We start from the raw sequence: 23,184 nt of genomic DNA, 5'->3' as shown, positions 1-23,184 counted from the left end.
TCTCAGGTAATTGAATACCATTCTTCAGACAAGAGCAAGAAAGGATATAAATAGAAACATTGATGTGGCAAAGAAAATGATTCTCCCAAGGTTATCTAGTAGTTCTACAAACTTATGTTTGTGCTGGCATTCAAGCAGGGCAAAGTTGGAGATGAGGCTTACAGAGATCTATAGGGGATGATAGTGGTCTCGAGAAGGACAGGGACATCTGTTTTCAGAAGGCTTCTTGATGATATCATCATACATAAGCTTTCCTGATCTGGTATGTGGCTCCATGATGTTGGGGACTAGTTCTATCTTTTTTTCTCTGCTATTATCAATACATAGCTTCTCTCTATTGAGTCAGATGTTGGCTAGGTAGTAGACTAAAGTTATTTCACTCATTCTTTCTCAATGGTGCTAATAAGTGTCTTTGTTAATGAGAACATGGATACCCGCCAGATTTGGGGTAAAAAAGGAAAACCAAAAAATGTCATGCTTTACTAGTGGAGTTAGCAGCTGGAAAATTCATTGTATCACCAAGTTCTCTGAGTCTCTTGTCTGTTTGCATTGATAAAAACAGAAATGCAGCCCTCAGCACTGTGAAAATAGTTCTCCATCATTGTGACCCTGGCCTGGTTGTGAGGAAGTGAAATCAGTTTGGGCAAAAACATGTCCTGTCTTGTCTATTCTTCCTAAGGAGCCCTGGGGTAGTAGCAAAAGATTATGAGTGACAGCCTGGAATATTAGGGAAAGAGGAAACAATGTCTGAAGTGGAGCTTTAGGGTCAGGGATAGGTCAAAATTTAGCAATTTCCTTTTGCTTTAGGAATTGCTCTTTTACCTTTTTTAAAACTCAAGTTTCCCAGTAGAAAAGGCAGTATTTGTCAAGTACTACAATTTACTTTAAACTGGTTGGGTTCTGAACATGAAGGGCCTTTTTATATCCATGATAATTTAAAATAATAATAATAGTAGCATGTTTTAGCACTAACTTTTAGCTTCCTCATTTAATGCTACTATAACTCTCTGAGACCCTCTCTTAGGGATGGGAAAAGAGAAGCTCAGATAGGATAAGTGGCTTGCCCAAAGTCACACAGCTGGTAAATGGCAGAGTCTAGGGTTTTCTCTTTTTACCAAACCTGTTACCATAATTCTCAGGTATGAATAGTCACTTCAGATAAATGTTAACCTTTCTATTCCTAGTAGTCCTCTGGATATGAACAGTCACTTCAGATAAATGTTAACCTTTCTATTCCCAGCAGTCCTCTGGGTGTGATAAGTCACTTTACTGAGCTTCCCACAGGTATGTTGTGAGACCAGAAATTTCCATTCTTCCTCTCTCCTACTGCATCCAAAACTCCAAACAGTTGAATTTCTTAATCATCATTTTAGAAGTGGTAAAATTCCCATTTTTATTACTGACGTGGGTACTGGCAGGCTTTATTTATCAGGAGTGCGTCCTGGAATATTCTGTTTTGTTAGAGGGAGACATTCTTAAAAATCGAAGACAAAAAGGGAGGAGGTGAGAAGAAGCTGAAGGGAGGATGTTCACGTCACATTGGGAGTCTTTATTCTTCTTCCTCCTTTTCTTTGACTTTGGGGTCTCCACCTTCCTTCTCCTTGGGAGGCTACTACCTTTTAAGTCAAATAGAGCTTGATAGAAATCTCAGCTCTGGTGAAAATCCTTGAGGAAGCTATTTAACCTCTCTGAGCCTCGGTTATCAAGACGACATTATTACCTTTTCATTGTTTCTCCAAGTATGATATGCATACCATTTGTGATAGCAAGATGACTTTCTGGTGATACAGACATTTAAAAATGTAATATTCTCTCTCTCTCTCTCTCTCTCTCTCTCTCTCTCTCTCTCTCTCTCTCTATATATATATATATAATATATATAAAATTTATTTATAATTTATAGTTTTTATATATATATATAATTTAAAACATATTTGTTGCCCTAGATTGATGCTCCAACTCCAGACCTTGGGTCAGCATTCCAGTCACTGGTCAGGAGGAAGGGCCAGAGGATACAGTCTAGTCCCAAAAAGTACTCACCACTTTCCTTTATATCCTATTGATCAGGACTTGGACGTAAGTTCATTGTAAGGCATAATAGAAAATGTGACTTTTTTTCTGAGCAGTCATGTGCCCTACTAACTTTGGCATTTTACTACTGAAGGATGGGAGAATGTATTTTGGAGACAATTAGCATCTCCTCCACAAGACTATTTCTGGGATTGTGAGAAATATTCAGAACCAAGCAGGACTTTCTTCTAGAACTAAAATCAGACTCTCACATTTCTCTTCTGGCATTGTGAAAAATGTCACTGATGGTGCAGGGAAAAATGCTTTAGACTTGCAGCCAGGATATTGGGGTTCTAGTTTTGGCTCTGCTGCTAGCTAATGTCACAGCCTTGAGAGAAAAGTCTAAAATTCCAGGGTCTCAGTTTCTCTAAAATATGGAACTTGATTTCCCAGGTCCCCTCCTGCTCTAACACTATGATCTTATTTATATAACACTATCTTGGCATCTAAAATTAAGTACTTAAATAGAAAATGAATGTATTCTTTTTCCTTTTCATTACATGCTGGGGATAATTTAGAATAGATAACCGATTGTTGACCTCCATTCATCCTTTTAACCTGTCATCCTTCGGTAGGGCTCCTTCCTGCAGGAACTGGCTCAAAATGAGGTTGTTGGCCCAGAGACCCACTTTATTTTCCCATGAGCTTTGGAAGAAGGAGTGTTAAAACGACAGACAAGGAAACTTGTGGTTGTAAAGTCTGTTTGTGTCTGGCAGTTGTGGCTGCAATCGCCCATCTCAAACCACTGTGAAAGGAAGCATATGTGTCCAATTGATAAAGAGGGTATCTGCTGTGAACACTCTAATCTCAAAAAAATGGAGATCCCAGAGGCACCTGGATTAGCCACAGACCAGAAAGGAGCCCTTCGAGAGTTCTTTTCAGTAGATAAGACACACTATTTTTTAAGAAAACATCTCTACCCTCACCCGGGGGGGGGGGGGTGGAATATAAGCTGCTATTGCTCAGCTTACTTAAAAATAGCCAAGAAATAGTAACCTCTGTGCCTTAATAAGTGGCTAATCTGCAAACAAAAATGCCACCTTGTCAGCTTCTTGGGGCCGGGTAGTGAACCAGTTTGCTGGTTGGTCACCGTGGCTTTGAGATTTTTCTTATCTAGCTCTATGTGACAGAGTGGATGAGCTCTATGGTGTCAGGAAAAGGACAAAATAAGACATCCGACCAGGAAATGAAGCACCAGTCTGCATGCCGCTGTCCTTCAGCTCCTCAGGCTTGCTCCTCATTTGAGAGAGGCTCCCCAGAGATTGGCCCATCTGACGAGGATAGGCACCCAGAGATTGGCCCATCTGATGAGGATAGGCACTTCCAGGTGTAGCCCTGGGGTAGCATCTTCCTTTTGACTAGGATGACTCCTGAGAATTGGAAGACCAATCCTGGAATCAAAGGAGAAGGAATACAGAAAGTTTTAGAGCAAGACAGATTTTATCTGACACTCTACTAAAAGCTGTCTAGCTTCAGTTAAGTGAGATCAATTATTTCCTAGGGCGGGCTGATGTTGTGACCTTCTTTTGCCTAACTAGTAGCCCAGACTCTCCATGTCAGCTTTGGTGATTGCCCACTTTAGCCTGAGCCCCCAACACATCTTTTTTTTCAGTGTTATACAGCTGATACTGATAACTAATATTTATTGAGTTCTCATTATGTGCCAGACATTTTTCTAACATGTATTATCTAATTTAATCTTACAACTATTATCATGCCCACTTTAAAGATAAGGTGACTGAAGCACAGAGGGTTTAAGTAATTTTCTGAAGGCCACACAGCCAGTTCATGGCGTAGCCAGGACTCCAGCCCAATGCCATATGGCTCTAAAGTCCATACTTCCAACCATGCTGCCTCTTTATTTAAAAAAGTTTTATTGAGCACCTATTATGCTCAGTGCTATATATAACACTGGTTTTGATACCTACTATTCCTGCTCTCACTTCAAGTAGGGAAGAGGTAGCAACTTGGACACCAGATTGGTAGATCCAGAGTCTTGGCTATGGATGTGTTTGGTTTGCCAACAGTGTAGGGCTGGCATTCAGCTGATCTGCACCTAGTTGTTTATGCTGCTATCTATCTGTTCTGATGGGTCAATGCCCACTAATTGTTAATTACTTTTAATATCATCCTTGCCTGCCCAGTGTTTTCAAAAATTTATAAAATAGATAACTATATATAATTTATAAATAAATAATAGCAGGGCGCACTTCCTCAAAATTTTAGTCAAAAGGTGTGGAGATTAGAAAAATTTGAAGATGCAGAGGCAACAAAAGCCAAAATAAACAAGTGAGACTACATTAAACTAAAAAGCTTCTGAACAGCAAAGGAAACCAATGACAAAATGAAAAGGCAACCTATAGAATGGTAGGAAATGTTTACAAACTATATATCTGATAAGGGGTTAATATCCAAAATATATAAGGAATTCATACAACTCAATAGCAAAAAAATTAAATAATCCAATTTAAAAATGGACAATGGACCTGAACAGATATTTTTCGAAAGAAGATATATATAGGGCCAACACATATATGAAAAGGTGGTCAGCATCACTAATCATCAGGGAAATGCAAATCAAAATCACAATGACATACCACTTCACATCTTTTGTATTCGTTTCAATTTTTCTTCAATAAGCATGCATTATTTTGTAATGTGAAATAAAGAGAGTAAAATATTGAGGAAAACCATGACATACATTCCTGGCATGAGTCAGGAGCTGATTTTTCATGTTTAAATTAGTTTCAGAAACACAGGAGTGGTTTCTAGGCAACCTGCTTGGGAAATCATGTTCATTTCCATTGTTGCTGCAGTGTGCGTGAGTGTCTCAAAGAAAATATAAGAGATGAACTCTTGTGAAAGCAGACTACTGCTAAGGAAAAACAAGCTTTGCCACTCAGTTTTAGTCATGGAGACTTAAGTTATCATGTCAAAGGCACACGAGGGCCTGAAATATATATATACATATCACACACACACACACACACACACACACACACACACACACACACCTTGCAAATGAGTAATTGACTTTAATGAAGATTTCCATAAAAATGTAAAGTACAATAGATATTCATGTCTCTGCTTATGGGGAGGTGGGGGCTGGGTGGGGGTGGGAGTGGGGGTGGGGAATAAGGGCCCAAACCAATAACCCCAGATGGATAGTTTTGCTGAGAACCCAGGGCTGTGAATTCAGAAAGTGGACAGATGAATTGCAGCTCAAGATGTGAAAAAATTGCCTTATCATCAAGTGAGCCATTTACTATCAGTATAGATAATCCCGCTGAGCCAAAAGGCTTTTAATCAGGCAGAAACACTGAAAAATGGAATCAGAGCTAAGAAACCCTTGGCCCAGACTGATGGGCTGTGGAGGATGGGCTGAGTTAAGAATACTTTTTAGCCTCCAGGGAACTGTGTTCTTTTTTACAAGGAGTTTGCAGAAGGTGCAGAAAGTATTATTCTTGGCCCACAATGTATGTTTTGTTGATCTTGACTGCTACTTTTTCCAAGAAGGAAAGGCATTCTGCCTGATAAATGGGATCAGAGCCCAACTCTCACTCTTCCTAGGCCCCCTAGTGGTGGCCTTTTGCAATTAAAAAATTAAGTGAGGTAAACAGCAGGCATTTGGCCAAGGATAGCAGTTGACTAAGGGTTACTGTCTTTGCCTTCATCACAGCTCAAGGGAGAGCCTGCATATCAGGCAGCCTCAGGAAATAACCTAATGAGTGCTTAACTAATTGCAGGAAAATTGACTATATATAAAAATATATAGGTCCAGAAAGAGAAAAATAGAAAAATCTCCTGTAATCCCACTACCAGAGGCAGCCACTATTGTCATTTTGGAATATATCACTCTAGCCTCAGGAATTACATACCCACTTTCTAATAGAATCTTCCAAAGGAGGGCAGGAATCTTCCAAAGTGGAGGGCGAAGAGATTATTCTGTCTCCAAACTTCTGAACCTACATCCTGTATTCCACTTAGTAATAGTCTCCTGGGTCTGGCCAACCCTCCTTTAAAGTGACCAACAGACACCTGGAGAGTAAAGAAAGAGGAGGATGAATATTTATTGACCCCTTCCTCATATGGTAGCTCTTGGGGGTTTAACACATATGTTTGTGCTAAATGCTTGTGGTCTGGAGTGATATATGGAGGACATAAAATAGATAACATTATTCTTGTTTTTCTAATGAGGAAATTGAGGAGCAGAGAGGTTTAAAAATGCCCGAGATCGCTAGCTAATAAATGACAGAACGGAAATTCCAACTCCAAATTTTAAAGAATCTGCTCTTTCCTTTCTACCAAGATGCCCCACTCCCAATGCTCTCCATCTTGCTGGTCCAACCTGTCAGGGGAGAGCTCCACTGTCTCTGAGTCCTTTGAAACAGTCCACCCTGGAGGCCAAAATTGTCTTCTTTCTCTGAACCTCTTATTTGGCAGTGAGTCACTCCTTTAGGGCATGTTCTTCTTGTATTACTTTGTTTGGCTCTTTATCATTGTTCATATTTTCTTAGAAGTTTGTCTTTTTTCTTAATTACTCCATAAGCACCTTGAAGAAAGGGACAATATATTAATTCTTCTGTAAACTCTCCGCCCAGTATTCAGTAAATATTTACAGTAAGAGTGAATTTAGCAGTAGAGTTCTAGTCAGAACTTACTTCCCATAGCCTGTTTGTACTAGGAAACTAGAAAACAATTTTCACTTTTATCTGAAAAAATTTATTCTCATCAAATATACCTAATTAAGTGACTTTTTCTCTGGCAGGGGGTTTGTAACCTAAGATAAGTTAAATACATATTTTTTCCTCTGTGAGCTTAGAATCTTGCGCTCATATACAGCATGGCTATTACAACATGGGATAGGGTCAAAGGTGGAATCTAATTCACTTAGCTCCTTCTGTTCTGACTGGAATCTGTTGGTTCCCAGACCAAACACAGCACACCCCTTCTGAAACAATGTTTTGCTCTGACCAACTAGGACCCTAATGGACCTGGGAACAAGTAGCTGGCTTTTCTGCCAGGAGCATTTATATCTGGGTTTGTTTCATCTTCCTCTTTAGGCTGCCCTCTAGAGAACCACACTTGGCACGGGTATGTACACAGTAAAGTTAAAGACCCAAAACACTCCTCTCCCAGTGGTCATCAGACAGGGCCATTTTTCAGGGGAGGCCAACCACAATTGCCTGGGGAACTGTGGTGTGGGAGGGGGTCCACTTGCAGGAGACCTCCTGACAGGCTTTTGCCACCACTATCATGTATCTCATGAGCATTTTGGGGATACTTCCTGTGTGCCAGGCTCTAGTATACCAAGACAAATACAGTACTTGGGAGGTGTTCAGCCTACTTGAAAAGACAAGTATACAAACAAGTAAACAATAGGACAGACATTTTAATAGACACATGTATGAGAAACCTCAAGAACGCAGAGGAGGAAGTATAGAATTCTGCTCAGGGAAGTTGAGAAAAAGCTTTATTGATTAGGTGACTCTCGAAATATGTCTAAAAAGAGGAGAAATAGTTCATTAATTGTGTTACCGTTGTGGATTTGCATTTTGATGTTGCTCCAACAGCGGGGGTTGGATAATGCACAGAAGTGTAGTTAGCATTTTTCCTCATTGATGCAGTGAGAAACCACAGGTCAGTGAGATATAAATAAGATATATGAAAAGTATGTTTTAGAAAGACAAAGCACATCCCAAAGAGGCACATGATTTCAGCAAAGAGCCGTAACTGAGCACTGTAACAACAACCAACAACCACAAAGACCCTAGAAGTGGGAAAGTCTGCCTTATATTTGGGCTGTGATGGGTGGTTCCAAAAGCATTCCTGGGTTACTGGCACATGAGGTCATTTTGATTGACACCTGGCTGCTGTATAACTCTCTGCCTAGTGTGCATGTGCATATCCAGAATTCTACTACCATTGGGGTATTTTTTGGGCAGTCTCTGTTGCTCTTGTCTGACTAGCAACCTAACAATTGGGCATGGAGGAAACAACATGTACAATAGAATAGAGGTATGAAAGAGTGCAGCAAATCCACCATGTTATTAAATCTATGTAGGGACTGCAGGAAATGAGTCTGGTGGAGAAGGCAGAGCTGAGATTATGAAGGGCCTTACATACTGTGTCTTAGAGTATGACTCTTGTATGGATGATGAAGAACATGGAAGGATTTTAAACAGGGAGGGTCGTGTGAGATGGTCAGATTTCAAAAGTTCTATGTAATGACAGTGTGAAGGAAGGACTAGAGGAGGAAGAGTTTAAAGTAGAGGGACCAGCTCTGAGGTGATTTGCAATAATCCAGGTCACACTGTGCATCCGTGAAGACGAGAGGAGCAGTGTGGGATTAGGAGATGGGACTGAGGAAGCCTGGTGAGGGTTGGAATGTGGTGATATGTGAGGGGAGTGCAAGACAACTCCCAGTTTGGGCATGGGAAATAAGAATGGTGAGTCTATTCAACAAAATCAGGAATAAATGGAGACACAAAGGGGGAGAAGGTCAGTGGGGAGGGTGAGTTAAGTTTTGATCATGTCTAAGGTGCATGTGGACCATCCAAGTAGAGCTATCTGGTATGTGGTTGATATATAGAAGTTTGAGCTCAGGAAAGATGCTGGTTTTTGATGGAAGAAGGCTGGATCAGGCTTCTCTCTCTGTAGATATTCAATTTAACATTGTTTTGAGTAGCAAATTGATGATTACAAGGCACTAGGAAAACAGAACGATGTTGCGGTGTAAATGGATGCTCTCGTAGGAATGAGCTGATGGTTGCAGAAAAGCTCCAGCTAAACAATATTGATTTTTTCAAGCTATAAATAACCTTTCTTCTTCAGGTGGGTTTTCAATTACACAATGAAAATAAATACAGCAGTGGAAATGAGGAAGAGGGTCATATGGAGGGCATATTGTACTCGCAGGGTAAAAATGTTAGCAAATTCCAGCCAAAATGGATAAGGCGGTGATATGATCTGGCGGGAAAGAGAAGAAAGTATAATGCCCTGAGTTCAAGTGCTGATTCCTTAGCTAACTAGTGGGGCATCCTAATAAGTTATCAGATCTAAGTAAAGGTTTGCTACTACTTTTAGAGATACTGAAAAATAGTTTTGAATCCTTTATATGTATTACTTCATTCAATCCTCCGAACAACTTCATGGTAGGTTCTTTATTATGCCTTCTTTATGAGAAAACTGAACACAGTTTAAGTAACCTACCCAAGGCCACTCAGCTAAAAAGTGGCAGTCCCAAGATTTGAACCCAAACAGTCTGGACCTAGAATCCTCTTAGAGGCAATTAACTACTGTACTATGCTGCCTCACTATGTAAAAAAGGAAATATCATGAATGGCTTTGAATGGCTTTCGATTTCTTATCAGTGTGGGTTTTATAAATGGCAAATGGTATAATTTATATTAAGGCCTAAATCACAGCCGTATATATTCACTGTGTTCTCCCACGATTGGGCCTTCCAGGAAGCAGTGTTTAAAGATTTGTCCCCAGGTGTCTTTTCAGTGAAAGCTCTGGGAGTTTCTGTAACTGTGTAACTTTGTGTTTGCAGACCACAGCAGACAACTTGAGCAGCATTATCATTCAGCATTAGAGATCCTGGTTTTTGGATTCAGCATAATAATAATGATCACAGACCTGTGAGTAGAGAGATCTTTATTCCATCCCAGCTGTGCCACCTGGACATGTTACTCAAACCCCCCAAGCCACATCCTCATTCATACATAGGATAATATGAGAAACTTTGCAGAGCTATGAGGATTACAGTGGGTGAGAGTTCTCAATTTGAAGTAAGAGAGTCATTAAGTGCTCTAAGACACAAATAGACATGTGAACATTGGGGGAAGTTCTTTCTAGGAAAAAGGAATTGCAGAAGTCTTGCTTTGGCAGGAAACTTGGAATGTGTGATACACTAAAAGAGGGTCAGTGGGACGGTCGCTTAACTTTATTAGGCAATTAGCATTCTTTTAAATATTCAACAGTCAGCATTTCTGTCTCTATGTAGTATATATAGATAGCAAATAAAGCAAAACTTATGACATTGAAAAAATTTCTCCAGACTTTTAAACATTGATCGCAAGCCTAAATAAAGTTCTTTTATTCATTTAATTAAAATCTAAACATGAACACAATGGATTTTCTTAAATAAATACATGAAACACCATATAAAGCTGATGAAAAAACATTATCACAATTATTACAGAAATTATTATAAAAAGTTTATTTTAAAATTGCTACTACCAGAGTGGTTCCATAGTGTAGTGGTTAGCATATCTGCTTCACATGCAGAAGGTCCTGGGTTTGCACCTCAGGTGGAGCCACGGACCATACCCTGGGTGCGCTAGGCACCCCCGAGTTTGCTGGGGGGGGGGGGGTTCCGGGCCCTGGTGTACGCCATGAGTGTGTGGGAGGAGACTCCCCACCTTCAGAGATCCATTTATTAAGGGAAACAGCAACATCCATAGGTCAGGGATGGAAGTAGAGGTAGGGATTAAAGAAGGGGAATATAATTTAAAATAAATAAAATTAAAATTAAATTAAAAAAACGAAAATGTTATTACCATGGACTTAAGGTTCTTGGTTCATCATCTTCATTGTTATCCATATTTTAATTCTTATTTTAATTCATATTTTATTTTGTATCTTCCTGGGATTCCTATTTTAATATCAATTTATGGTTGTAATAATCATACAGATAACTCACACCCACAAAAAAAATTTCAGGTTAGCCAAAGTTATAGATTCTGAGTTATCAAATCATTGATTCTTGGTGGGGATACTGACCTAGCAATTCAAACCTGTACAGTTAGCTTTTAGATTGAGCCTTTTAAAAATAACCAAGCCTTGGCATGCACTCAGATGTGGCAGGAGCCGTCTGCAGTGGGGTCCCAGCAGCAACTTCCTGCCTCTGGAGCCACCCGGGCTGGGGGACCAGCTTGCATGCAGGTGCTACACTCCCTTACCTGAAATCCCTGAAAGAAAACATGGTGGAGTGAGAGACATCCCCAGATCTCTTCCCTTAAAACAATAAGCTGAACGTCTAAAACTCAACAACAACAAAAAACACCCAAACTGCACACCAGCATGTCTGAGCATGGGATCTGCACATAAGAGCTACCAGAGGTCAGAAGCATGGGTGTCGGGCAATGGATGGGGAAAAATAAAGAAGTTGTCTCTTGCAGCTGGAGTTTCCTGTAGGAGGAGGGGTAGAGGAGAAGGAGTGGCCAGTTTCCCTAACAGCCCTGCTGGGAAAACTGTGAGCTCTCTGTGGCCCAATCCTCAGCACAGAAAGCAGAGAAGGGAGATGGCAGAGAAACGACAATTGATTTTTATGGCTGTGGTTGCAAAACTGAGGCTGAGCTACAGCCCCCAACCCCTAACTCAAAGGGCTCCTGCTCCAATACCCTCCGAGACCCATCACCACGGAGCCCAAGGTGAATCTGACCAAATCCTACTGAAACTGTTGCTAACACTGACAGGGACTGAAAATGATGATTAAATATCTATGAGAAAATAAAAGCATTATATAAAGGCATCATTAAGGCTTTATATAAAGCAGGGATTCAAGAGGTTTAGATGCCACCTACTGGAAACCAAAAGAAAAGCTCCTTCTTTGCAGCGGGCCAAAGAGAGACCTTTATATCATAAATCTCTCTGGAAAAACAGCAGAATACATTTTCATTACTACCCAGGTGGAGAAATAGTCCATTAAATACCATAAACAATCAAGTTGACAAGACATCTCAGAAAGAAAGAGAAAAATCTCCAAAAATTAAGCTTACAGACATAGAAATATGCAACTTAAACGACTGATGCTTCAGGATGGTACTTCTGAAAAAACTCAGTGAGTTCCGAAATGAGTCATATCAACAATTTCAGGAATTGAAAAAATACAGAGATGAGCAGAGCAAGGAGATTGAAACCCTCAAAAAGAACCAAATAGAACTTCTGTAGATAAAAACACACTGCAAGTGTTGGTAAATGAAATAGCAAGCTTGGAAAATAGAGTCAACCAAATGGAGGAAAGGATCAGTGATATTGAAGACAGAATCTAGAAATAAATCAGAAGGAAGACAAGATAAATGGAAGAATGAAAAATAATGAAAGAGAAATACAAGAACTAGCTGATATCATCAGGAGAGGAAATCTAACAATAATGGGGATTACTGAAGGCAAGGAAAAGTAGCAGGGACTAGAAACAATTTTCAGACAAATAGTGGATGAGAATTTCTCAACTCTAAGGAATGGGCTGGAACTTGGAATTCAAGAAGTCAACAAAACACCGAATTATCTCAACCCAAAAAGGCCTTCACCCACACACATTGTATTAAAGTTATCAAAAATCAATGACAAAGATAGAATTCTCAAGGCAGCCAGGAAAAAGAAAACAGTAACATATAAAGGAAAACCCATTAGATTATCATTGGACTTCTCAGCACAGACCTTACAAGCTAGAAAGGAATGGAACCGAATATTTAAACTATTAGGTGAAAGGAACTACCAGCCTAGAATAATGGATCCAGCTAAGCTCTCCTTTAGATGTGAAGAAATCAAGACCTTTCCAGACATACAAAAATTGAGGGAATTCTCCACTATGAGGCCTGCACTACAGGAAATACTGAAAGGGGTCAGCTCACCTAAAACAAAATAACAACAACAAAAATACATAATGAGGCGTAAAGTGACTATCAGACAAATAGAAACAGAGGATGCAACCCTTATTAAGAGCAGGACATTATAGCTTAAATAATAAGTAAATTGTTATAACAAGATAGTAATGAATGTTCAGCATACATAGGGACAAATTGAGACAACAATGACTGAAAAGGGGAGGAGTCAAAGATTCAAATTCACGAAGGGGAATGGAGATAAGGCACGCACAGAAGAAAATAGATGAATATATATATATATATACACACATATATAACTATCCTTTACATATTTGTAATATAACTACACACCAAAGATTCAGAACTGAAATATATAACATGAAACAAGAACCAGAGGCAAAACCCACAAAAACCAACCACTCTGCCAGACTTCAAATTAGGCTACAAAGCAACAGTAACGAGAGTCCAGAAGTAAACCCATATTAAATGGGCAAATAATTTTCAACAAAAAAAGCCAAAAACATACAATAGAGAAAGGAAAGCCTCTTCAATAAATGGTGCTGGGAAAACTGGTAAGCCACCTGCAAAAAAATGAAACTAGACTGTTGTCTATCACCACACATCAAAATTAAATTAAAATGGATTAAGAACCTGAATATAGGACCTGAAACAATAAAATGCGTCAAAGAAAACATAACATGAATTATCTCAAGAACCTTGGACTTAAAGAGAATTTTATGAATTTAATCTCAAAAGCAAGGGCAGTAAAAATTAAAATGAATGGAACTACATCAAACTAAAAAGCTTCTGCTCAGCAAAAGAAACTATCAGCGAGGTAGAGACAACCATCTGAATGTGAAAATATATTTGCAAGCAATGCCTCCAATAAGGGCCTAATATGAAAAATATGCAAAGAACTCATACAACTTAATAACAACAAAAAAACAAATGATCCAATCAAAAAATGGGCAGAGGACCTGAACAGACACTTCTCCCTAGAGGATATACAAATGACCAACAAATATTTGAAAAGATGCTCAACATCGCTAGCTATTAGGGAAATGTAAATCAAAACCAGAATGAGATATCATCTCACATCTGTTAGAATAGCTATAACCAACAGGACAAGTAATAACAAATGTTGGCGATGATGTGGAGAACTAGGAACCCTCATACACTGCTCATGCGATGCAAAGTGGTACAGCCGCTATGGAAAACAGTTTGGAGATTCCTCAAAAAAGTAAGACTTGATCTACCATATGATACAGCAATCCCTCTACTGGATATTCACCCCAAAGACTTGAAAACTCATAATCGAAAAGATATTTGTACACCGATGTTTATAGGAGCATTATTCATGGTGGCCAGGACACGGAAGTAACCAAAGTGTCCTATGATAGAAGTGTCCTATAAAAAGCAGTGGTAATATATACAATGGAATATCACTCAGCCATAAGGAGAGATAAAATATTGCCATTCGCAACAACATGAATGGACCTCGAGATAATCATGCTAAGTGAAATAAACCAGACAGAAAAAGTTGAAAATACATGATATCACTTATACGTGGGATATAAACCTAAAAACAACAAATGAACAGGACAAACAAACAGAGACTCATAGACATGGACTAGTGGTTACCAAAGGGTAAGGGATGAGGGAGGAGGAGGGAGGTAGACAGTATAAAGGGGGTCAAATATATGGAGTAGGGGGAGGGTGAAGTGGGTAAAGGGGATCAAATATATAGTAGCTGAAGGTAATTATACTTTGGGTGGTAAACACACAATAGAATATACAGATGTCAAATGATAATGTACACCTAAAAATTATAATTATATTAACCAACGTTACTCCAATAAATTTAATTAAAAAAAATAATCAAGCCTTATTTCTGATGTCACAGAATTTTTAAGTTTCTTTTAAGTTCAAATAGATATTGAGTTTTGGAAATCAGAAACATGTCTTCCTTAAATTTTTCACAATTCAAACATAATTACAATTGATCTGATCTATTGGTATAATTGGCAACTTACATATGCTTCATGAGTACCTCATTATAATCATATCATTCTCTAGAGCCTTCTTACTCAAAGTGTAGGCCATACACCAGCAGCATCAACATAATATGGGGTGAAGAATATCATCTCACTTCAGCCAAGTTGACTTGGAACTTGCATTTTAACAAGACATTCCCCCCACCCGTGGTTTTATTGCACTTTAAAGTTGAGACACACTAATACAGAGAATTCATCTCCCTGCAGATGAGGGATCAAGCCTGCAGCTGGCACTGCTCTTCAGGACATACAATTAATAGATTTATTATCTTGGAAGCCACTATGGCTTCCCCTTGTCTTATAACTTGAGACTTTATTTTAAGTTAAGATTTTCTGCTACACTGACCAAGAGGAGAGAGCCTGGGAATGAATCTGAGAAATTCAATATTGAAGGAGGGGGTAGATGAGGAAGTGTTGCCCAGAAAACTAGGAGAAAACCAGGTGAGCCTGACAGTCATGGAAGCCCAGAGCAAAGACCTTTCGAGGATGTACTATTTGTCAGGTTCTCTGATTACACTGCCAAGCACATAGTAAGAACTCCATAAATGTTAGCCATTGTTCCTGTTATGATTACTATTAGCAGTAATTTAAAAATGAAGAACAGACGCTGTCTTGGATAGCTGGAGTAACTCAAGAAGCCCATCACAGGGGTTTCCCAGAAGAGTCGTTTTCCCAGATCTTTGGAGGAAGTATATATGGTCCCTCTGGGGTACTGAATGGAAAACAGCTGATTTGCAAAATAAACTCAGAAAAAAATAAGGTCAGAGGAAATAGTCTGTTCACTGTTTACATTTCCTTCTGAAAGCGGGACGAGGAGGTGTGAAGGAAGAGGATGATAACATGTCTAAGTAAACCTATTTTAAAGAACAGTACAACTTTCTACTACTTTGTTTTCAGATCTTGACCATAGTGTTTCATGCATTTATTTTTTTTTAACATAAGAAAATGGTTTGAATACTGTTTTTAAAATCCCCTGCCCTAAAGGAGTGAGTGAGATATCTAGTCTTGTAAACCAAGCAGAGCTAGTTCCTCCAAAATCCTGCTGGAATACTCAGTTTTGGTCTTTCAGGGTTGTTTTCTGTTAGAAATTAATCTGGTTAATGGATAAGAAAAGACTAATGCAGGAACATTTTAGAAAGTATATTGATTAAGACAAACTGACTCTAATAACCTATTTCATAGCTTAAATCTGTTAATAGAATCATTATTATAAACATTTAGCTAGTAGCCAGAAACCCTGGATAACTTGATGAATCTGTAGATTTGGTATTAGAGTCAATTACACTTCAAACTGATTTTTGTGCATATCTCCAGGGCTAGCTAGCTAGTTTCACTTATGATGTCATCCTCAGCATCTTGTGCAGGGACCTGCAGGGAGTTTACAGAGACACCTTGTGGCTCATAAGGTGAAGTACCCTGACTTTATTAGAAAATTAAGCATTTGAATTGCATCTAAAATTTGGTTTATTTTCATGGTTGAGAATTTCATTCTTTCCTCCAATTCTTTATGTAGGACTTCAGTTAAGTATTTATGAAATAGACTTTGAGTCTTTTATATTATTTTTATAGTTTCCATCTTTTCTTTCCTAAAGAATCATCAACCAGGTGAAAAGCACCATCATCTGGACTAAATTTAATCAGGGCTAGAACTAGAGTGAGACAATTGAAAATTTAAGGACATTCCAAAATTCTTACTGAATATGGATAATATTTTAATGCAATATTTTAAAAAGTCAAAATTAATGCAAAAGTAGTCATGACAAACAAAAATATCAAAATTGTAAATACAGGATTAGTGTTACTGGTTTTCCCTTTTATCTTGAACTTTAATATGGATCTGAAAAGCCTCTGCTGGCCTTCCCCTTGCCCTGGTTCACTCGTGGTTTGTGGATGTATGTCCACCCCTCACCCCCATGGTTTCCCTTGTCCTTCTTGTGGCTCTTCTGATCTCCTCTCATTTAGGTCAAGTTTGATAAGCTTAGATCAATGACAAGGATAGATGAGAAGAAATAGAGAAAATTTTAAAGTGGCCTTGAGGGAAAAAAAAAAATTGAGAATGAAATCTTCTAGTTCTTCTGCTTTACTCTTCAGGAACCTCCTTCCTTTACCTTCCTCCCAAATGTGCTTCTTGTTCTCACTGATGGTGAGACTTAGACACTGAAGACAGGTGGGAATGGGAGGTGGAGGAGGACGTTGCTCTTGTGAGAAAGCCCCTTCTCACTTCTTTCCTCTTAACATGTTAGTTCCTGCTTACCAGGACTAGGGCAGGGTGGGGAGAGGGATAAGTGAAGATCTGGGACCACAGGGACATGCCACTTTTTTGGGGGACACACCTGCGGAGGATATTGGTAGCTTGTATATCCCAAAAGAGCCTGTGAAAGGTATGAGTTTGGTCTGTATGGTGCTGTCTCTGCATCTCCCCATTCCTCTTCACACAGATCAGCAACCTGGAAGTAATATGTTATGATTAACAGAAGAGGGTCCCCCTCCTGCCTCCTCCCTAAACCTATAAGGCTTATCTTTCACCTAACTCTTGCATTGTCATCGGAGAGATGGTGACTGCAAATAGCAGGAATATATTGTGCAATTTTAACCACACAAGCTGCTATCAAAAGAGGAAGTAAAGTGGGGCGAGAACATGCTGGGGTGAGAAAGGATCAGAAGCTCAAGAACAAAGGAAAATTTCAGAAAAGCTGCAAGAAGCAAGTATCCTATACAGGAGGCCAAAAGGGTCTCATGGATGAGTGCTCTTCAGTGCACGATGAAGAAAGAACCCAGAAATAAGGAAGTCAGAAGATATTCACCCTCTATAACTGTGTAAAATTGTATGGATTTCAAATATATTCCCTTAAGGGATTTCAGGGAGAATAGTATGTATCCTCTGACAAAGCACAGACATTAGAGCCTGCCATAGTTTCTGGATCATTCACCTGCACACATCAGATACCCCATATCATGTATCAGCTGTTCTCCTGACCCAGAAAATAGTATATCCCTTATCACCTGCTCATGTCTCTTCATGAACTTGGCTCATCTGTTGGCAACTAGTAGGTCTCTTTTTACCCATGAAGGTTTTGCTGACCACTGAAGCCCATGTGGTTCAGCAAGGAAATCGTATTAACATCTATTGAGAGACTGCTATATGTCCAGTGTGTGCTTGGCACTTTATCTGTTTTCTTTTTGATCCTCACAATACCCTTTAAGTAAATATTGTAATTATCTTTTTTTACAAATGAGAAAACTGAGACTTGAAGAAATTATGTGATTGTTCAAGCTCCCATAACTAGGGAGCAGTGATTCCAGGACTCGAACTTGGGCCGCAGGACTCCTCCTGTATCTTCGTGTTCTTTTTTTGCATTAGGTTAGCAGAGACATAGGGGAAATACCTCTATGCCCTCCTCCTGTACCCATAGCAGACACTGCTAATTGATCTTGGTGTTTTTTTCTCTTGAGCTAAGACTATGAACAAGGTACAGGTTACATATAGAGAGTTAGAAATTATGATCCATGTTCTCAAAGAATTTTACTATAATTTAGGTTAAAATATAATACAGCAGTAGATTAGCAATGTAAAGCCATAAATAACACCCACACATGAGTACTAAAAAGATTCCGGTAAGCTTATGCATCATAGAAAATATATCCACCTTTCTTTGTCTGAAAGCTGGACTTTTCCCTAATTTTTAATTCCTTAGATTTCTTTTTCTCGTTCTAGATATCACTCATTTATTCAATCAATTATTGTCTTCTCTGTATCTGAAAGTATGGCACAGAACAAAACTAAGTCCTCAGTCTCGTGGAACTTAATTTCTAGTAGGGAGATTACATAATAAGCAAACAAGTGCACATACATGCACATACATCAGTTGATCATGAGTGAGATGAGGAAGTAAAGAAGGGAAGATGGATGGGATGGGGGTGGGGGGTACAGGTGGAGTGTTCCTTTATGTAGTCTCGCCAAGGAAGGGCCTTCTGAAAAGACGACAATTGAGCTGAATCAAGAAGGAAGAGGGAGAGGGGTAGAGCTAACAAAACATGGCCAAGAGTACCGCAAGCAGAGGGAACCAAAAGAACAAAGGCCTTGATCAGGAGTGGCGTAGTGTCAGTGGAATTGCAAAGAGGCCATAAGCGGTGGGGAGAGTGCTAGAGATGGAAAGTTAGGGGGGCTTGTAGTTACAGGTAAAGATTTGGGTTTTTACTCTGAGAAAGATGAGCATCCACTGGACAAGGCTGAACAGAGTGGTGACATGGTCAAACTTGTGCTTTAAAATGACCACCTGTCCCCTATATGGAGAATGAAATGTGGGGCAATATTTGCAGCTATAAAGTAAACCCAGTGGTGCTAATGGAAGTTGGTGATGGCTTGAACCAAGATGACAGTGATGAAGAAGGTGAGGAGTGGCTCAATTCCAGGTATGTTGTGAAGGTGTAGCAACCAGGATTTATTGATAGATTAAATGTGGGGTATTATGGGCTGAATCATGTCCCCCAATATCATATGTTGAAGTCCTAACCCTTGGTACTTCAGAATGTGATTGCATTTGAAGATAGAGTCTTTAAAAAGGTAACTGAGTCAAGTGAGGTCATTGGGGTGAATCCTAATCCAATATGACTGGTGTCCTTAAAACACAGGAAATCAGGACACAGATATGCATAGAACAAAGGCCATGTGAAGACGCAGAGAGAAAATGGCCATCTACAAGCCAAGAAGAGAGGCCTCAGAAGAAACCAATCTTGTTGACACTTTGATCTCAGACTTCTAGCCTCTAGAATTATGAGAAAATAAACTTGTTATTTATTTTATACCTAGTCTGTGATATTTTGTTATGGCAACCCTAGAAAAACTAATATGTGGGGGCGTGTAAGAGAGAAGAGTCACAGATGATGCCTGTTCTGTATCATGGTTAGATAAATGAGGAGTTGGGCATTTTCTTCACACTGCTCAGAGCACCAAGAGAGGTTGTCTTGCTGGGTTTTGCTATGAAGAGTTTTCTAGTGCACTGTGGCCAGGCAACGGGGAAAGAGCGTGACACAAACGCACGCAGTTGCAGCAGGAGAAGCAGGCTCCGGATCAGCGTGAATGCTCTTCGGTGCCAGCGCCACACTGAGAAGTGCAGCCCTTGGTTCCTGTTTTCCAGGAAGTCCTTCTTCCTTCCCTCTGGAATCTCTTTTGTTCTGATTTCATCTGCATTTCCCAACGCTAATTGGATACAATTGAGGGATGGGAGTAACCATCTTAAAAACAAAACAGTGCTCTGGCACTCAGTAAAATTTTAGAGCCCTGTCTCATTCATGGGGACCTGAGGAAGATTCACATGCACTTCTGAAACATCACTCCTCTCAGCCCCTAGCCTGGCTATAGCCATAGCTGCTATCATCACTGGGTATGTCACCCATATTTGGGGACTCTTGACCCTGTATGGAAGTATAGAGACCTGCCCAGCCCCCAGACATCAAACAGGGCTACTGAATGCTTTCCAGTTCCCATATGTTTCTGGGTCTTCAATGGAAGGCTCCTTTTATGCATGAGAGTTCCCTCTCTCTAGGAATCTGGCATGAGGCCCCTGGAAGCCTGTGCTGGAACACAGTGAGAATGTTACTAGGTAAGCTGCACTCAGTGTCAGTCTTGGCCTCACCATGCGTCTGCCCATATCAAATTTGGGAACATGATTCTTTTTCCTTCACGCTGTGCTCTGTCTTCATCTGTGATGCTGACCCTTACCGCAGTTTTCTTGATACTGGTGAAATGGATTTAAGGATTTGATGACCTTTATCAAGGGTCAACAAACTATGGCTGCCACCTATTTTTGTAAATGAGTTTTATTGGAACATAGCAAATGCATTCATTTACATATTGCTCATGGCTGCTTTCACAGCACAGCAGCAGAGAGGAGTTGCTGCAGAGACCATATGGCTTGCAAAACTGAAAATATTTACTACCTGGCCCTTTACAGAGCTTTTCACTTTCTATGATAGATTTAGATAGGCTAACTCTTACAAAGTGGATAAGAGGATTAAAAAACTACTTATGGGTGGTGAACATACAATGCAATGTAATACATGCTTTACTGTTGAGTTGTACGCCTGAAACTTACTGGATTTTGTTAACCAATGTCACCAATAAACAAAATAAAAAAGACTACTACGAAACTAAGTAAGTAAATGATTAAGTCCACTGTGGATTGACAATATTAACATTTCAATAAAAAAGGACAAGAAAATCTCAGGACTGCTATTCTTCCACCTATAGTACAATCTGCTTGTCAGATAAAATAATTATCCTCTAATCAAGTCTTTCAAAAAGTTGGTGAGAGAGAGAGAGAGAGAGGGAGAGAACATTGGATGTGGTTGGAGGAGGGAGAGTATGCATAGGTAAGATAGATAGATAGATAGATAGATAGATAGATAGATAGATAAATATAGATAGATAGATAGATAGATAGATGATAGATAGATAGATAGATAGATAGATATATAGATGATAGATAGAAAGATAGATAGATAGATACATACATACATACATACATATATAGATATAGATAGATGATAGATAGATAGATAGATAGATAGATAGATAGATAGATAGATAAAATTGTAGCTAGTTCAGTAATATGCTCAATTTTTTAAAAAATGCTAAGGCGTATTTTTCTCCTTTAATTATCACTTATTTAGCACTTTTTATGGCCAAGTTTTGTTCTTAGGGTTTCACATTTATTAACTCATTTAGTTCTCAAAACAACCCAAAGTGGCATATGCTAGTACAATTGTCCTCATTGTACAAATGAAGAAACTGAGGCACAGAGAGCTTAAGTAATCTGGCCAAAGTTACACAACTAGTAAGTTGTGAGTGGGCTTGAATCTATGCAGTTTGACTCCAGAGTTTACATAGCTATACTTGACATTATCTTGCTCTTCTTAATTATGAAAAAGAAAGAAACCTGAAAAGGTTTCTTCACCTTAGTGGGTGGCCCTTTGGGCATGACTTGGCATCCCAGCTACCAGTCCTTATCCCAAACTCTGGTGCATAGTGAAAAAAATGGGAGATTACTTCTTTAAAGAAACTTTGAATTTTGAATTTCCAGGTATACGCCCAGGATGAACCCCAAAATTAGGAAGTAGCAATTAAATAGGTTCTTAGTCAGGGAGGTCCACTGGGCATATCCTGAGATCTCACTGAGTTAGGAAGCAGTGATTATCAACTGTCACAACTCCAAGCGCCCAGGACAGCTCTCCTTTGTCGAGAGCTCAGGGACTGAAGGCATTTGGGTCGGCTCTCCTTTCCATTTTACCTGCTCTCTCGGCCTCAGTTTTTCCATCTGTAAAACAAGGGAGCTCAGGTAGATGGTCTCTAAGAGCTCTTCATGAGTTATAAATGTTCTGATTCTGAGTTTAATGAAATGGAGAAAACATTTTAGAAAATAAGTTTAAAGCATGTTTCTCTGGTTTTCAGCCTTATTGAACTCTAAATAATGAATTTAATAGGTTTCTTCTTCCATTAGTGTCCTGCAAGCTATGCGACCGCTAGTCTTTCCCCCTCCTCCTCCTTCTCCTTCTCCTCCTTCTTCTTTTTTTTCTTCTTCTTTTCTCTCTCACTCTCTTTGTCTCTCTGTTCTCTCTGTCTCTGTCTCTCTGTCTCTCTCTCTCAAATGATTTGGAGCTAAGGAAGAGCTAGTGACTGGGCATCTTTGAGCCTCAGTATCCTCATGTGAAAAGGAGATGTTCAATTCAACTTCAGAAATACCTTCAGTATACTTAAAACTAATTTAAATAAATTAATTTTTTTAAAAAGAATCTTCGACCTCTGAGATTCCAGAGTGGATGGTTTGTTGAAGGAGACCTGAGTGTGTGCACTAGGAATTGTGCCGTTTGATGAGTGAGTCAGATTAGTTTGTCAGGAAAATAATGTCTTTACAATCAACACAAGGGCATGGGCAATTAAGAAACACATTTAGCTTATGGCTTGAGTGTCTGTTCCATTCAGAGGATATATTCCTGAGGAAAGGTAGGGTGACTCATCAGCTACTGTAACCTGATGAACTAGAATTATCCAATTTCCTTGCTCTGATTCCAGGCTACCAAAAGATCTTAATTTGGTTTTCCAAAGCAGTTTCCTCAGGCAAGAGGAGGACAGGTGTGACAATTGAAAATTGGCATTCTTTTGTGGGAGCAAAATTAGATTACATATGAGAAATGACTGTGAAATTATACGAAATAGCATTCAACGCAAAGGGATATCATCCTTGGTAATATCATTACGTATGAATCATTCTCATGCTGATTTGGTTAGCAGCTAAATACAGAAATTTTGGATCTACAAAGCTGATCAGAGGCGAAAATCGCTAACATTTACATAGCGCTTTACAGTTTTCCAAGTACTTTCACATACAGTATTCCAGTAGCTCTGGGAGAGAGGGTGTATTATTTTCCCAGTTTCTAGTTAAGGAAGG

General features: G+C 39.3%; 1 protein-coding gene across 9 annotated transcripts in view; it reads left to right on the top strand.

The window, feature by feature from the left end:
* Window positions 1–23,184, top strand: part of CHRNA9 (cholinergic receptor nicotinic alpha 9 subunit) — a 72,536-nt gene that overhangs the window by 31,061 nt on the left and 18,291 nt on the right. For 5 of the 9 annotated variants that reach the window (XM_016119997.2, XM_016119992.2, XM_016119990.2 and 2 more), the window contains one exon: window positions 9,626–9,713. The exons of the other annotated variants lie outside the window; for them this stretch is intronic. The gene's annotated coding sequence lies outside the window, so the exon portion shown is untranslated. The remainder of the gene's footprint in view (window positions 1–9,625; window positions 9,714–23,184) is intronic. 9 annotated transcript variants of the gene reach the window in all.

The sequence above is a fragment of the Rousettus aegyptiacus genome, unplaced genomic scaffold (genome assembly GCF_014176215.1).
Source record: "Rousettus aegyptiacus isolate mRouAeg1 unplaced genomic scaffold, mRouAeg1.p scaffold_m13_p_10, whole genome shotgun sequence".
NCBI classification, from domain to species: Eukaryota; Metazoa; Chordata; class Mammalia; order Chiroptera; family Pteropodidae; genus Rousettus; species Rousettus aegyptiacus.
The sequence above is the reverse complement of the archived record's forward strand: the minus strand, read 5'-3'. Positions and strand labels throughout refer to the sequence as shown.